Source organism: Chelonoidis abingdonii, chromosome 20 (assembly GCF_003597395.2).
Source record: "Chelonoidis abingdonii isolate Lonesome George chromosome 20, CheloAbing_2.0, whole genome shotgun sequence".
In the NCBI taxonomy this organism is placed as follows: domain Eukaryota; kingdom Metazoa; phylum Chordata; order Testudines; family Testudinidae; genus Chelonoidis; species Chelonoidis abingdonii.
Window position 1 is genome coordinate 12,475,133 of NC_133788.1, and position 15,179 is coordinate 12,490,311.

Sequence of the window (15,179 nt, forward strand, 5' to 3'; positions counted from 1 at the left end):
TCCTGATATTTGGGGCTTTTTTTTATATGGGCTCCTATTACCCGTCTACACCCTGTCCCAATTTTTCACACTTGCTATCTGATCACCCTACCACGCTGGCACCCCACAGTCTAGCATGAGAGGGGCCCAGTATGGTATGGCAAAGCACAAGTGGGTGTGGCAACATCACATCACGACAGCATTGCCAGTTTGTATCAGATCGAGCATCAAGTCACATTGTCCTGATATTGTAGCTTCAACATTTGGCCCCCAGGGTTTAGGTTGGCAGAGCTGTGGTGCTCAGGAGTCTGAATTTTTGAGCACCATAGCTTTGTTGACCTAAGTTTTAAGTGTAGGCCTCAGAGGGATAATATTGGGATAATTTGCACAATCTGTAGCATTGTTTTAAATCCATGTTTATATCCCTGAGGAAATAATAAATTTCATGACAAGACTCTGTGGTCAAGTTTGTAAAAAACTACAGTGTCCAGGGACTCGGTCACAACATAGTCATTTCCTAATGCAGTTAATCTTGATTTAGTATTACCATATAGATAGATAGGTCTATGCTAATTTTCCTCTCCACAGCACTAAATCTTTGGGGTCTGAGCCAAAGCCCATTTAATCAATAGAACGACTCACATTGACTTCAAAAGCCGTGGGACAGGCCTTTAGACTTTGAATCTGAAAAGCAGAGGACTGTAGCATAGTTCTGTAACATGGCTGTAATGTAACCATAAAGATCCAAATGTGTTCTGATCAGAGCACTCCTGGGTTGTAGCTATGGCATGTTCTACGCAGGGTGACCAGACAGCAAGTGTTAAAAAAATCAGGATGGGGTGGGGGGAGGTAATAGGAGCCTATATAAGAAAAAGACTCAAAAATCGGGACTGTCCCTATAAAATCAGGACATCTGGTCACCCTATTTCTACATGATTATTACAACTATAATAGGGAGTCCAGTTGTTACACAGTTCTGCCCTAATGTTATAACATAGTTTGGTTTTGCAACGAAGCTTCTTGCTGTTGGTTGTACTAAGGGAACTAAGACCAGAAGGAGATGAAAACTAATATTTCATTTTCCCTTCTCGGTGATCTTTCAGGCACTTAAGAAGCAACATTTCTTTCTTCTACAGTCACTTTGTATTGCTCCTGGGGTGTGTATGTGTGCAATGTTTGTCATTTATTGCTGAGATGCACACAATGTATGAATGTATTTGTGAGTGTGTGTGGCCTCTGCCATTTACTGTCTATATTTTTCCTGTTCACCTCTGGTTTGCAAACACTGACTATGTGTGGGGTGTGTGGGCTCCTGCCAGATATTGGATACATGATGTCAGGACTGAATAGTGTACTTTGGAGAGACAGGCTACAAATAACTGTCGGGTAAAAGCTCCTAGGCAGGCATTTTTAAAAATAACAAGTCCAGATAGTACAACTAATAGCAAGAAACTTTATTTGATCCCCGGGAAGTTTCCCACTTACCAACTCCAGAATTTTCCAGCCTAAGAAGCAGAAGGGACTCTTTATGCCACATGGGGTTCCCATCTCTTGTCTCTTCCTCTTTAATATATATTTCTGCCCTATACATAGTTAGACTTCTGTGATCATCTATCAAGCAATTGATACACTTGTTTTCAGAAATTGTTAGATGCATGCTCTTTGCAGAGCTCACTGAATCTCAGCAGGTTTGATTCACAGGAATTTTCCTTTGGTTTTCAGTTCAAATGAAAGGAGACCCACATATACAATGGAACACTAGGACCTGGTTACAAAGCAGCAGTACAATGAAACACAGCTTAGTCTTGTCAGGTGCATGGAAAATGAACTGTGTTTTCCTGAACTGTGCTGATGAAGCCTTGGACTTCACTGCAAAACTTTCATTTGAACTTGCCCAAATTTACACGATTTTTTGGGTCTAGGGTTTTGATTTAGCTTGTCTTTAGTTGCAATATTATTGGGATCTGTGGGGATTTGTGACTGCCAAATACTTGTTAGTGTATGTCTCTGTGTATCCACCTAATGAGATATACTTAGCTGAGCTTCCAAAAGAGATCTTTGTGTTGGAGAATGAAGCCCCATTGAATAGTATCAGGTCAGGTAGCTGCTTCCCAGACTTCAAACATTTAGAGTCAGGCCTAAATGGGAAACAATACTCTCACCCCCCTACAGTCCTGAACTTAGAAAGTTTGGATCAAATGGAGCCTAGATCCTAAAATATCCTTTGAGAAACAACAACCTCGTCCTAGAAGCTTTAGCCGGCATTTGCTTTTTCCTGTGTTTTTGAAGGAAAGTGCTTGGGTTATAACTGTCCACCAGAGGGAGGTCTTGCAACAAGATTCCCTAAGAGCTGCACTGATGAAGGGTAGAGCATAATTAAAGTTTGCACTGTCAGTTTTGTGATTAAGCTAAAAATAGGGGGATAGCAGTCTGAGGGCACTTGATCAAAGGAGTCTTTTTTGGAACGATCTGCAATAAGTTTCAAAGATGGAAAATCTGGCTGTTGTGGGACAGTAAATGAAGTTCCCGTGACCTCTTGAACAAACCAGAGACATTTTATTCACCACAATGTTTTGGGTTTTTTTCTGTTATTTTGCCTGGCCACCAGGACTCTCAGAGCAGGACCCGAGAGCTGCAGCCCTTTAAAATGCAGTGCATCACACAATGAGCATGGGTATTTTGCAACTGGATGGTGAACCCACAGAATCACCAGGATAAAATGGGAAAGGAGTGCAGACCTGATATTGCTAGACGGCTATCTAATCACCCAAAGTAAAACTTCCTTATCAAATCTGGAAGGGTAACAAGCCCATGAAATGCTGGATGGTAACTGGTTAGGGGTGTTACCTTAGTACTCAGGAGAACCTGCTTTACTACAAACTTCCTGTGTAACCTAGTCAAATTATTTAATCTATATAAGCCTCAGCTCCCCCCCTATAAAATGCTCTATCTCACAGGGGATCATGAGGTGCTCACATACTACAGTAATAGAAGCCAATATATATCCCTCAGATGGATAGATTTATCTGTTGCATGGCAAGAATGAGACAATCAGTGCCTGTTCGTGCTATAAGTTTAACCTCCAACGTTACAGAGATGGTGACCATATAAGTACCCAGACTGAGAGAGATTGTGTGCTAGTGCAGTTATCTCACAGATGGGGCATCTCTGTTCTAATGTGATTTTTTTTTTATTGGCGCTAAGAAGAGGCAAAACAGTTTTAAATGTGATTTACCTTATGGAAAAGTCTAACAGAATTCAACAGGGCTGAAACAGAATTTCATAGAAATTTAATAGGGATCTGTAGAAATTCCTCTAAAAACCTATGGAATTTAATAAAAAATCAGTTCCTTTCAGGGTTTTTGAACCTACAGAATTCTCCTGTAAATTTTATAGGCAGCTGTGGAAAACCTATACAAAGATCAATTTATTTCGGTAAGACCCTTCCCTAATGGATAAAGGGGCTGTGTTACAGAACAGTGTAGTCATGTCCATATGAGCAACAAACACTTTCAATTTATGACCAGAAAAAGGTCACGGAAAGAGATGTCTGTTGGCCAAATAAACCCGAGATGGAAAAGTCTGTTAAAATGATTATGTTTCCTTTCATCTTGGACTCAGTAAAGACAGTTCTGAGGTTTAATTACCAAAACAATACCATCCTATAGGAAAGCCTATATGCAGCACCTTGTTTTCAAAGCTGTGTTTCTGGACTGGTCCTGGGATCAGATCCATGTGAACTACAGTTGTGTTTAAACCATGGCACCATTCCCTGACACCAGTGTCAGAAACTTAACAGGGCCTGGGTAGGCCTTCCTCCTGCCCTGGTTGAAAGGGTGTAGTACATCGGTTCTCAACCAGGTCTGTGCTTCCTCTGGGGAGGGGAGGGGTCATGAGCAAGTTTCAGGGAGCCCACAAAGCAGAGCTGGCATTGAACTCGCTGGGGCCCAGGGCAGAAAGCCAAAGCCTGAGCCCTGCTGTGGTGGGGCTGAAGCCCGAGCAACTTAGTTTCGGGGGGCCCCCTGGGGTGTGAGGCGTTGGGCAATTTCCCTGCTTACTATCCCCTACGGCTGGTCCTAGGTCTTATATGCAGAAAAACAGTTGTTGTGGCACAGGTCAGCTGTGGAGTTTTTATAGCATGTCGGGGGGAGAGGGAGTCAGAAAGAAAAGGTTGAGAACCCATGGTGTAGTGGATTGTGCTGTTGTATGCATTCCTCCAGCCTTCGTGGGCTCTGATCCAGCTTCCACTGAAGCCAATGACGTAAATCCCCTGGACTTCAGGTCCTTGGAAACACTGGGTCAGATCCTCAGTAGTAAGGACGGTGGTAGGCTCAGGTACAATGTCTCAAGGAGCTGTTGGCAGAGCAGTGCACCTCCACATATTTTACTGCCATGGAGAGTGGTTTAAAAACACAGCATACCGAGCAACAATGAAAAGGCAATGAATCCCTTTCAGTTCACAGCAAAAAGAGATTATGAACTCTAAAGTAATGCTTTGTAGGTATCATCCTTACCACACACACACACACACACACACACATCCATGCACACGTGGTGTGGGCCTTAGTATCCCCCATGCAGTTATGGCGGGGCTTCCAAATTTTGTTCACTATGATGTACCTTGCTGCTCAGACTGAGTTCTATCATTCAGATCAAGGATAACTCTGTGGCTGGAAGCTAGAGTTTTCAATTTAAACAACTTCTGCAGAAATGCCAGCAGAAGACAGATATTTGGACAGGTTTTTATAACAGGCGTGTGGATCCAAGTTTGCAGCTATAAGTTCCATATGTGTGCAGACGGAGCCAGCAAGTAGAAAGGCAAATCTGATTGGCTGCTGTTCTTAAGGTTCTGGAGGAAGGTGTTATTAACCAACAGCTGTACCATTCTACATGGAGGAACACGGTACTTTTTGTATATGACACAATTCAGCCACTATTCCTTTCTTTAAAAGCTGCAGTCACATTCTCCTTTCAAAATATTGACAGATCACCACAGTAAATGAGGACAGACTGACTGATATTTATGGCAAAATAGCGAAGGAATGCTGCCTAGTGGTTTGTTCAGAGTCTGGGAAATCAGGATACCTGGGTTCTAGTTTGGATTCAGCTCCTGATCTGGAGCCAGATTATGCCCCCAGATCTGCATGGTGAAGAGACCCTTGGTGTGTGTATCCCACCATGTTCTCCCCCTTCCCAGAACCTCACAGAGGGCTGTCCTGGCGGTTGAAAGCCACTTACAGGGTGAAGTGAGAAGACTTGGCAGACCGAAGACAAGGAAGGAGCAGCCTCGCCTTGGATGGAGGTGGAGCCCGGTGAGACTTTCATTGTCCCACCTCTAGCCCTGATTAAAGTCGCCAGGAAAAGTAACAGCCTGGGGCTGAACTGTGGAATTTCCCACTGCAATAGACTCCAGTGAAGCCATGATTCAGAGTGGTGCCAGGGGCACAAAACTGGGGCAGAGGAACAGCACTCCAGCATGAGTGGTCCTGTCTTTCCATTGATCTTGGGGATTTTATAGGTTGGGAGCTGGGATGGTCCCATGGCTTATTCCAGGGGTACTAAACCTCACCCCTGCAATGGGATGCTTGGGGAAGAAATGTGTAAGGGAAACTTCACAGCGATATTCACTCCTTCCATGGGTGCTACCCACAGTAGAGAAGGCCAGCCCTCAGTGGGAGCGGGGGACTAATTGCTTCATCTCTGTGTCTCAGTTTCCACACATCCCAGGGCTGAAACTACACTTCCCTACCTCACAGGGCCATTCCTAAGCTTATATTAATTAATGTTTGCAAAGTGCTTTGAAACCTTTGTTGCATAAATGCTATTTCCATATAAATATTAAAATAGCTATGGATATTTGCATGCAGACAGCTTCTTTTCCTCTCAGATCTAGCATCAAAGTTTTAATCACCAAGGTGATATAAACAGATGGAGATTAAATTCCCATTCTTTAATACAGACTCCCTAGCCCTTTAATAGTTCAATTTAAAACAATCCTGCTGCAGTGTCTGGTTTCTTGCAGTGGAATCTGTTTTTGCAGGTGGAAAATCTCAGCCCTGGCAGGCTGGCTTTTGGTTTGAAATGATCTGACTATTAAATCTTCTTTAAATTAATCTGAATCTCTATCTTGTAAATCACATGGGTTAGAGTCTCACACCTGGCAGTGTATTAACAGTGTGCCTAGCCAGTGGCTCGAAAAGCTACAGCTGGAGCAAACTTTTTTGTTTTTCAGAATATGAATATCCAAATCCCTGGTGTGAATCCTCTCAAGCCAATAATGTTACACCAGGAACAAATTTGTCTGAGTCCTACTCCAGATGAAGTCAAGGGAGTTTTGCCCATTGACGTCAGTGGGAGCAGGAGCAGGCCCAATGTTTTATATTTTTACAGTCCTGTTAGACCAATGTGGAGCTAATGGTCAGAGCAATTTAATCTGGGGTTTTACAGATACAGCTTTCATCTTAATCCACCCTCTGGTCGGAATTTGCTGTCTGTGTGCGAGAGGGAAACCATGAAAGAACCATTCATTAATATATAAATCCCCTCTGTCACTTGAGGGTCCTGAGAGAAAGGGTTTATTTACCCTGTTTTAAATCCAATAAATTATAATCTTCACACATTGCTTCTGAGCACAGCTTGCTTGTCATTGCCTCCCACTCATTTCTGCTGAATTTGTCAGTGCAAAATCAAAAGCTCTGCGTTCTAAAAAGGAAAGGAAAAGGAAAGAAATAAAAAAGAACAATACAGATAAAGACAGTGGAAAATAATGTGACTGTAACCTCTCTGAGGCAGACACCATCTTTGTGTTCTGTGTTTGTACAGGGCTTGGCACAATGGTGGACTGGGGCTGCTACGGTGATACAAATACATAAATAATATCTGTGTGTTTGTACAGCTTTATGGGGACCTGATCTTGACTGAGGCTACTTCAATAGAAACAAAAAATAATAGGTCACCAAATAACTCCAAACCCTCTCCTTTTAATTTAGATTTTTTTTTACTATATTTTAAATTCAGCTCCCGGTAGGATTTATATTCCTAATCACAGTGGATGAATCAAATTCTGATTGTTCTAAGGAAGTCACTTCCAAACTAAGTGGAACCACTCCCACTCCAAACCTTGTGTGAAATAGCCTGAATCTGCTGACTTTTCCAACATTTTCTTAGGAGAGCTGCTGACAAAGCAAATATTGACGGGGGGTAAAGTATAGAGAAAATGGGCTATTAGGTAAATTTCCACATTGCTGATTATTTAGTTGTACTGGGTATTACAGGGCTTGCTGTTTCTTTTTTGGGTGCATTGTGTTTAATTTTCCAAGGCACCCACAATGTTTAGTTAGGTACCCCTTGTTATTATGTGTGTTATGTGTGGGTCCTTTTAAAAATTAATACAATGAACAAATGAATAAATTGGATGAATCTTAAATTTACTAAAAACTTTCCTCTTTTCAAAACAGAGGTGCTGGAAGTAGGAGTGCAGGGGGTGCTACAGCATCCCCTGACTTGAAGTGATTTCCATTATATACAGGCTTTACCGTTTGGTTCAGTGGCTCTCAGCACCCCCATTATAAAATTGTTCTAGCACTCCTGTTTCAAAATGCCTTTGTGTCCCCTTGCCTGACAATGATTATCCACTGGATCATCTGGCACTGTCAGATCTTAATGTCAAGATTAAATTTTTTAGATTTCATCTGCAGCAGGATGTTAATTACATTAATGGATGCTTGCACTTTCAGTACAAGGAATGTTAACACTCTTCTGAATGCTGACGGACTACAGGTTATTTCTCATTTCTGTAAAACCCTCTCCCCCAGGTGTCAGCTGAGATCTTTGTGTAACTGGAATTCTGTTGGTCACCTCTTTTACCACTAGATCATAGAACTTATGCAAGAGCCCAATCCTGCCCCCCATTGAATTCAGTGGGAGTTTTGCCTTCACTTTAAATGGGAGTAGGATTGGGCCCAGTTTTTTTCCCCATTGACTAGGACTGACCAACAACAACAACCTTGCTTAATGTAGTGAAATTATATTTTTCCAGGCTAAGGATCATCAGAGGAAATAAGAATTGTGAAATTAGGGAGGGAGATGATCTATTAGGTTATCTAGTCTGTCACCTGGCTGATGCATGTCATTCGCATAGGCCTCTTTATTACCCTGCATAGGTCACAGCAGCCCTGTGGACCTTTACAGACATGTTCAGGCCCATGGTTCCTGCTGTGTCCAATGATTTACCCCTTCAAAGAAATGCCAAGACTAGACAAAGCCATTTATTGACCATCTGGGTATAATGAGAATGACAGGCGTCTTCCTGGGGCGATTTGCACTTTCAAGTGACATTATTTCTCCTCTACCACATGACTGTTCTACCAAAACAGCAAATACAAGAATGGCCTCAGACCAAAGGTCCATCTAGCCCAGCATCCTTTCTTGCGACAGTGGCCAGTGCCAGGTGCCCCAGAGGGAATGAACAGAACAGGGAGTCAAGTGATCCATCCCCTGTCACCCATTCCCAGCTGCTGGCAAATGGAGGCTTGGGACACCATTCTGCCCATCCTGGCTAATAGCCATTGATGGACCTGTCTTCCATGAACTTATCTAGTTTTTTTTTTAACCCTGTCATAGTCTTTGCCTTCACAATATCCTCTGGCAAGGAGTTCCACAGGTTGATTGTGCATTGTGTGGAAAAAATATTTCCTTTTGTTTGTTTTAAACCTGCTGCCTATTAATTTCATTTGGTGGCCCCTAGTTCTTGTATTATGAGAAGGAGTAAATAACACTTTCTTGTTTACTTTCAAAGTCTTTGAAAACTACCTTCTCATTAGCCTACAGAGAGAGATCAGCCAGCTCTAATCCACTCCTTTGTTCACAAAGGATGAAACTCACTCCCGTGGAAAGGGACAGTACATAGCATAGGCATTGTTTCAAGCGTAATTTAAGTGCTGAAGTGGGACTCAATTGGTGCACAGACCTTGTACTGGCCCTCCGCACAGGGAAGGAATTTTACTGCTGGAATTGACTGTACTTGTATGTAGAGATGGATCAAAATGAAAACTCAGAGCCAAACATCCCTGACTTTACCCCAAGGCTGGATTTGATCATTAGACCTAGGAGGTAACATGGACTAGTGGAACTCAAATGTAGAAACTGTTGAGTTCTAGCCATGACTTTGCCACGGACCTGATGGGTGACGTTGGGCAAGTCACATCACTTCCCTGTGCCTCAGTTTCCCCAACTGTAAAATGGGAACAATACTTCTCACCCAGACACAATTTTGGGAGTCATTAGATTACGTTTGCAGAATATGCAAAGTACTAAGATTTGCATTAGCTTAGGAATACCTGTCCTTCTTGACATGAGTTCAGAGAGGTTAGTTCTAGTGGCTACCCATAAAAACTTCATTTGCCTGAGATAGAGAATTTTTGTCTCAGTGCACTAAGATTAGGGAAGTTAGGCAGGATCCAAAATACCAAGGAAATGTTATCAAAGTGCAAAGACAACACTGGGAAGATTTTAAGAGCTGAGTATCCTGTTGGTTTTGTCATGCAAGGGTTCTGGGTGGTAAGACCTGTGTGAACAGCCAAAGACTTTGCTTTCTGATTGGATTCAATTCTTGAAGCAAAGTTGCTCCCCAGGAACTGAACATTGGCATTCCTGAAAGAAGAGATTGCCTGCATGCTGTTTGTGAGTACCTCTGCTGCAGGACTAGAGTAACTCCTGTTATTGCCATGTTTACACAGTCACAATACTGATTTATCATGCATTGGGAAGCTGACCTGCAAGGCCACAGACATTTGCTTCCTGCTTGGCAGAAGGGCAACAATTCAAATGAGGAAAAAGAGGCAGGGTGTGAACAGAGACGGGGAGTCAGTGTCACAGGTAAGAGCAATCTTCAGCATGCTGAAGAAGTTGCCCATGTATGCCTCGCTTTGGCCTCACTCTGGCTACTAGGCAGCAGCGCTCTCATTAACACAGAAGACAGTGCTGCAGCACAACCTGACCTGCAGTTTCAATCTTGTGCCTGAACTTGCAGCTCCGTGCAGGATCAAAACCTACGCAGCATTACTGAAGGCTATCATTCTCCTTTGTTGCACAACATCCCCTCTCAGGTCTCAATTCAGGAAGGTACTATAAGCACGAGAGTAGCCAATGGGACGCTTCTGGAACTTAAAGACAGGCTTGTAGTACTTATGTACGCCGCAAAATTGAGATCTCAGATTGTCTTAGAGATGCAATTCCTGAAGGAGGCCTTATGGATGGGGCTGGCTGAACCAACTGGCTGGGCAGACAGGAAAGTATTTGAAGCACATATGTCAGAGCATAGAAAAGCCCCCGTCTTACTCCAAGACAAACTGGGATGGCTGTGGCGCAGGGTTGTGTCTCCTGTCAAGCCTCAGGATGCATCTTCTGGGCGAGCATTGATTGGGCATGATACTGAGGCATGTGGCAAAGTTGTGTGATCACAGCTATGCATGAGAAGGGAACCCAAAGGGCTCTGTGGCTCCTGAGTCTCCTCCAAGCTGAGGTGAAGTCTGAAGAGAAAAGTAGCATGTGCTTGGACAGACAGTACAGATTGCAGCATGAAGCCAAAGCTTTGGGAGAGGAGTGGAGCTAGTCATTGTATTCCAGGGAAATACAGTTGGTTGAAAGGCTATGGGACATTTCAGGAGTGATCAAGGGCTCTGCAATTCATAGGGCAGCCTAACTGTTCTGCAAGATGTTCTCTGGATCCTTCTGCTTTTTTCACCTGAATCTTAATGTAGGGAACCGGTGGATTTCTAAAGGCCTTACCCACTGGCCCCAGAGCCCGAGCCCAGCCTGGACCATTCATCTGGGCACCAAGGAGGAGAAGCAGGAGTGAGACCAGGCCTAAGGGCTGTAGTAATCTCCATGGCTCTAGTGCCTCCTCCAGGTGTATGGCGGCAGCTCATCTCCCTGCCCAGCCTCGAACCTCCTCTGGGCAGCAGCATGCAGGGGATGCAGTAGGGATCTGGGTTCAGGGCTGTGCAGGGGATAGTCACCCCCTGTGGGGCCTTCTCCAGTCCTACAGAACTGCATCCCTTCTATGTGTGGGGCCCTCTGCACAAGAATTAAAGGAATTGCCCAGGAGCACAGGTACAAAAATTTGAATATCCTGTTCCTATGGACTGGATGGATTCCCTCCCCTACGTTCAGTACTCACCCAACCCTTCTGGGAAGAGCTGGAGGGACAGACCTCAGTCCCACTGAAGTCAATGGTAATGGCACCAGGATTGGGTCTTAAGTCAGAGCCTGGCTCTAACAAACCAGCATCAGGGAGTGAATTCCACTCTTCAGGCCCCTCCACTAAGGATGTCTGACCACCAACCAGCATGGGGACCGTAGGCGTGATCCATTGCCCTTTGAAGTCACAACTACACCAGGGAGGTAGCAAAGAGAATCAGGCAGATGATGTCTACAATTTTTCCAGAACTGTGTCATAAAGAGATTTTTCTGGACACGAGAGCCCTGGCAGCTTTAGCTACCCACTGCAAATGCTGGAGATGCCACAATCAACAGCTGTCCCCACTAGTTTTTCTTGCCAATTACAAAAATAGCAGAGCGATATATACCAAGATTTCCCTACAGTTCTGAATACAATGATTAGTAGCAAACTTGTAATACTAACAGACGTCTAACACACCGCCAGGGTATTCAAAATAGCTGAATCACATAGAATCACAGAAATGTAGGGCTGGAAGGGACCTTGAGAAGTCATTAAATCCAACCCCCTGTGTTGGGGCAGGACCACGTAAACCTATACCATCCCTGGCAGGTGTTTGTTCAACTCGTTCTTAAAACCCTCGAATGATGGGGAGTCCACAGCCTGCCTTGGAAGCCTGTTCCACAGGTTAACTGCTCTCATGGAGAAATCTACTTTGTATCTGTGACAACATAAGAGGGAACCCTAAAATTTGGTGTCATTTGGATGCATTAAGGCAGCTATAAATGCCCTGTGCCTTACATGCATTATGTCGGTTCCAAAAACATCAGTTGGTGATCCAGATCCCCAGCTGGTGTGATTACTTATTTACACCAGCTGAGGATTTCACCTAATATACTGATCTCATGATCTGGCTCTCAGCCTCCTTGTGACAAAAGAAAGAAAGATTAAAGCATCAAGCACTTGTTTACATTCCCTTTGACCTAATTTTGGTTATAATAATTTTTTTGGTCTTAATTCCACTGAAGCCAATTCACACCAACCGAGGACCTGGCCTAATTATAGTCTTGATTCTGTATTGTTTATTAATGTTGCAAAAAAGAAAAATAAAAAAGAAATGAAAGGACTGGAACAGGGTAAGCCAGACCAGGGAGACAAAGTTCTCCCAGGATGGTATTTAAAACAGGGGTTCTCAGACTTTTGTACCGGTGACTCCTTTCACACAGCAAGCCTCTGAGGGTGACCCCCCTTATACATTAAAACACTTTTTTATATATTTAACACCATTATAAATGCTGGAGAGACAGCGGGGTTTGGGGTGGAGGCTGACAGCTCGCAACCCCCCATATAATAACCTCATGACTCCCTGAGGGGTCCCGACCCCCAGTTTGAGAACCCCTGATTTAAAAGTTACATCAAGGCAGAACTATTTGCCTGTGCTCTTCAAGGATAATCTCATCAGTGTTTTGTCAGGCCGACTTGAAGTTTCAAACTAAAGGTGGATCCAGTATCATTTCCAAATCTCCTGGGCAGCATACCTGTTCTAAGTGGCAGGGAGATTTATGGTGTTCCCATGCCTCTTGCTAACATTCTGGGCCGAAGCAAACAATTTGATTTTGTTTTGTTTGAAAAGTTTCTCAGTTGTTTAAAGTGCAATAGTGACTAGCCCTCAAAACAGAATTTAACTGGACCTAAATGTTGCCTCAGTTTGACACTAGCTTTCTACAGCATGGGGCTGAATTTCAGCCTATGCATCTTAACTGTAGGTTGAAAGAGTGGGAATCTGAAGCTCTCTGTCTTCTCCCTATACCAGGCACAACCTCACACGGCTTCGTGACTCAGGGTATTTCTACACTAGAGGAGGAAGACGTCACTTCCATCTTGAGGAAACATGCCAGGGCTAGCATCTTCCAGCTCTGGTGTAGGCTTTGTTTCAAAACTGGAGGGCAGAGTCTCCCCCTTGCACAACTATGCACATTGGTTTGTGCATGCAGTGCTCACACTTTCAGAAATGGAGCAGCCCCTTCCATGCCTGCTAACCTCACTCTCCAAAATCTGGCATGGAATCTGGCACGTTCACTGAAAGTGCAGAAACATTTCATGTGAGTGGCTGTTAATGAGAACCGTACAATGGGGTGAGTGCAGATGATCTGCTGCCGCTGAGCCAGTCTGTAACACTTTGGTTGTTGGCCTGGGTGCCTGGCCCTAGTTTCTCTCACCATTACATTCCCACGGTATCTTTGAAGTCTCGCTGTCTTGTTTTCAGGCCTCACTATCTGGGAACCTCTCACACTATTAAGTCATGAAGGAGCTGAGATAAAGAAAAAAAAATCCAGAATCTGTCATGACTTCCTGGAGCCTCCCCTGTTCCTCTCTGCATTCAGCGAGAGGGATCGAGCTGTAGAGTTCAGAGCCAGATCCAAACTTCCCCAAAGCTCAGGGGTCGTAAGACCCAGCCTATTGATTTCACTGGGAGTCACAAGGATTCAGTCCCTCAGGGTCTGACCCAGTGAAGTTTTGCCCAAGAAAATGCCGAGTAGGGTATTAAAGGAAGTGACCGATCAACATTATGTGCTGTCTAATGGTTAGAGCGAGGAACGGGCCTCCCTAACTCCTAGGCTTGATTCCCCATTCCTGTTACTGGATAGACTTGGGTACGTCACTTACTTTACATCTACGCTGCAGGTGTCATTTCCAGACACATGCACGCTAGCTTGGACTGAGGCAGCATGCTAAAGCTAGCAATGTAGCCATAGTGGCATGGGGCGCTAGCTGCCCGAGTGCTTACCTAAGGGCCAGCTGTACTGTACTTGGGCAGCCAGTCTATGCTGCGGTGGCTACCCTTTTGTTTTCAGCATGTTAGCTTGATCCAAGCCAGTGTGCACGCATGTCTCCCCAAGCTGGAAATCCTATCTCCAGCTGCACTGCAGACATACTCTTCAACTCCCTTCCTATACCTTAGGCTGCAGCCACGCTAGGGATCTTACAGCTTCAACTAGACTGCATAGGAGAATTAAGTCACATTTTCTAAAGCTCTTTGAAACCTGCCACTGAGATGAGCTACATGCATGCAAACTACACCTGGGTTAAGAGAAAGGAAGGAATAAATAACAACCCTACCTGAAAATGTCTGCTTTTTCTCCAGAGATGCTAGGAGTTCTTTGTCATTGTTTCAGCCCTCTCTTTGCTCTAGCTGCATATACGGTAAATGTTAGCAAAGCCGTAAATATAGAGCATGGGAAAGGGGAAAAAAAAATCTTCTGGAACATGTATGATTTCAATTAGTTATCGGTTGTGCCTGACTGTGTAGATTGGTATCTGGGAGAAACATATGACGGGCCAGCTTTTAAATCACAAATAAGGCTCTGTTTCTTTATTATGGGGCAGTGTTTTCCTTGACAAGGGACCAACGGGTACAGATTTGTGGGAGGGAGGGGGTTGAGAGAGTGTGGGGACCGTACTGATGGGAAGCAAGGGGTGTTGACTAACTTGCTGTGCCCTGCTGCTAAGTTTGGGCTACTTGGCTCCAGTTCTGTCCCGTTACTGAAATGGACACCGTCAGGACTCCATTCATAGCAGTGCTGTTTTCTGGGAACTTGTCGGCATCAGGCAGAGATCTCCTGTGGGCCAGAAAGGCCTTGATCTTGCAAGCCCTTATGCAGCACTAGAAGGAATGCAAGGTTAATTGCACTGCAGTACAAGTATTACTGGAGACTATGTGATGCAAGTAATCCCCTTTGCGGCATAGAGTGGGGCCAAGAGAATGACAGGCAACTGGGTCCTTTGGTTTCCTGGTTTCTATTTGTTACTCTAGGCCAATGGTTCTCAAACTAGAGCTGCTGCATGATCAGGGAAAGCCCCTGGCTGGCCAGGCCGGTTTGCTTACCTTTCGCGTCCACAGGTTCAGCTGATCGCAGCTCCCAGTGGACGCGGTTCGCCACTCCAGGCCAATGGGGGCTGCGGGAAGCGGCAGCCAGTACGTCCCTCGGCCCAGGCCTCTTCCTGCAGCTCCCATTGGCCT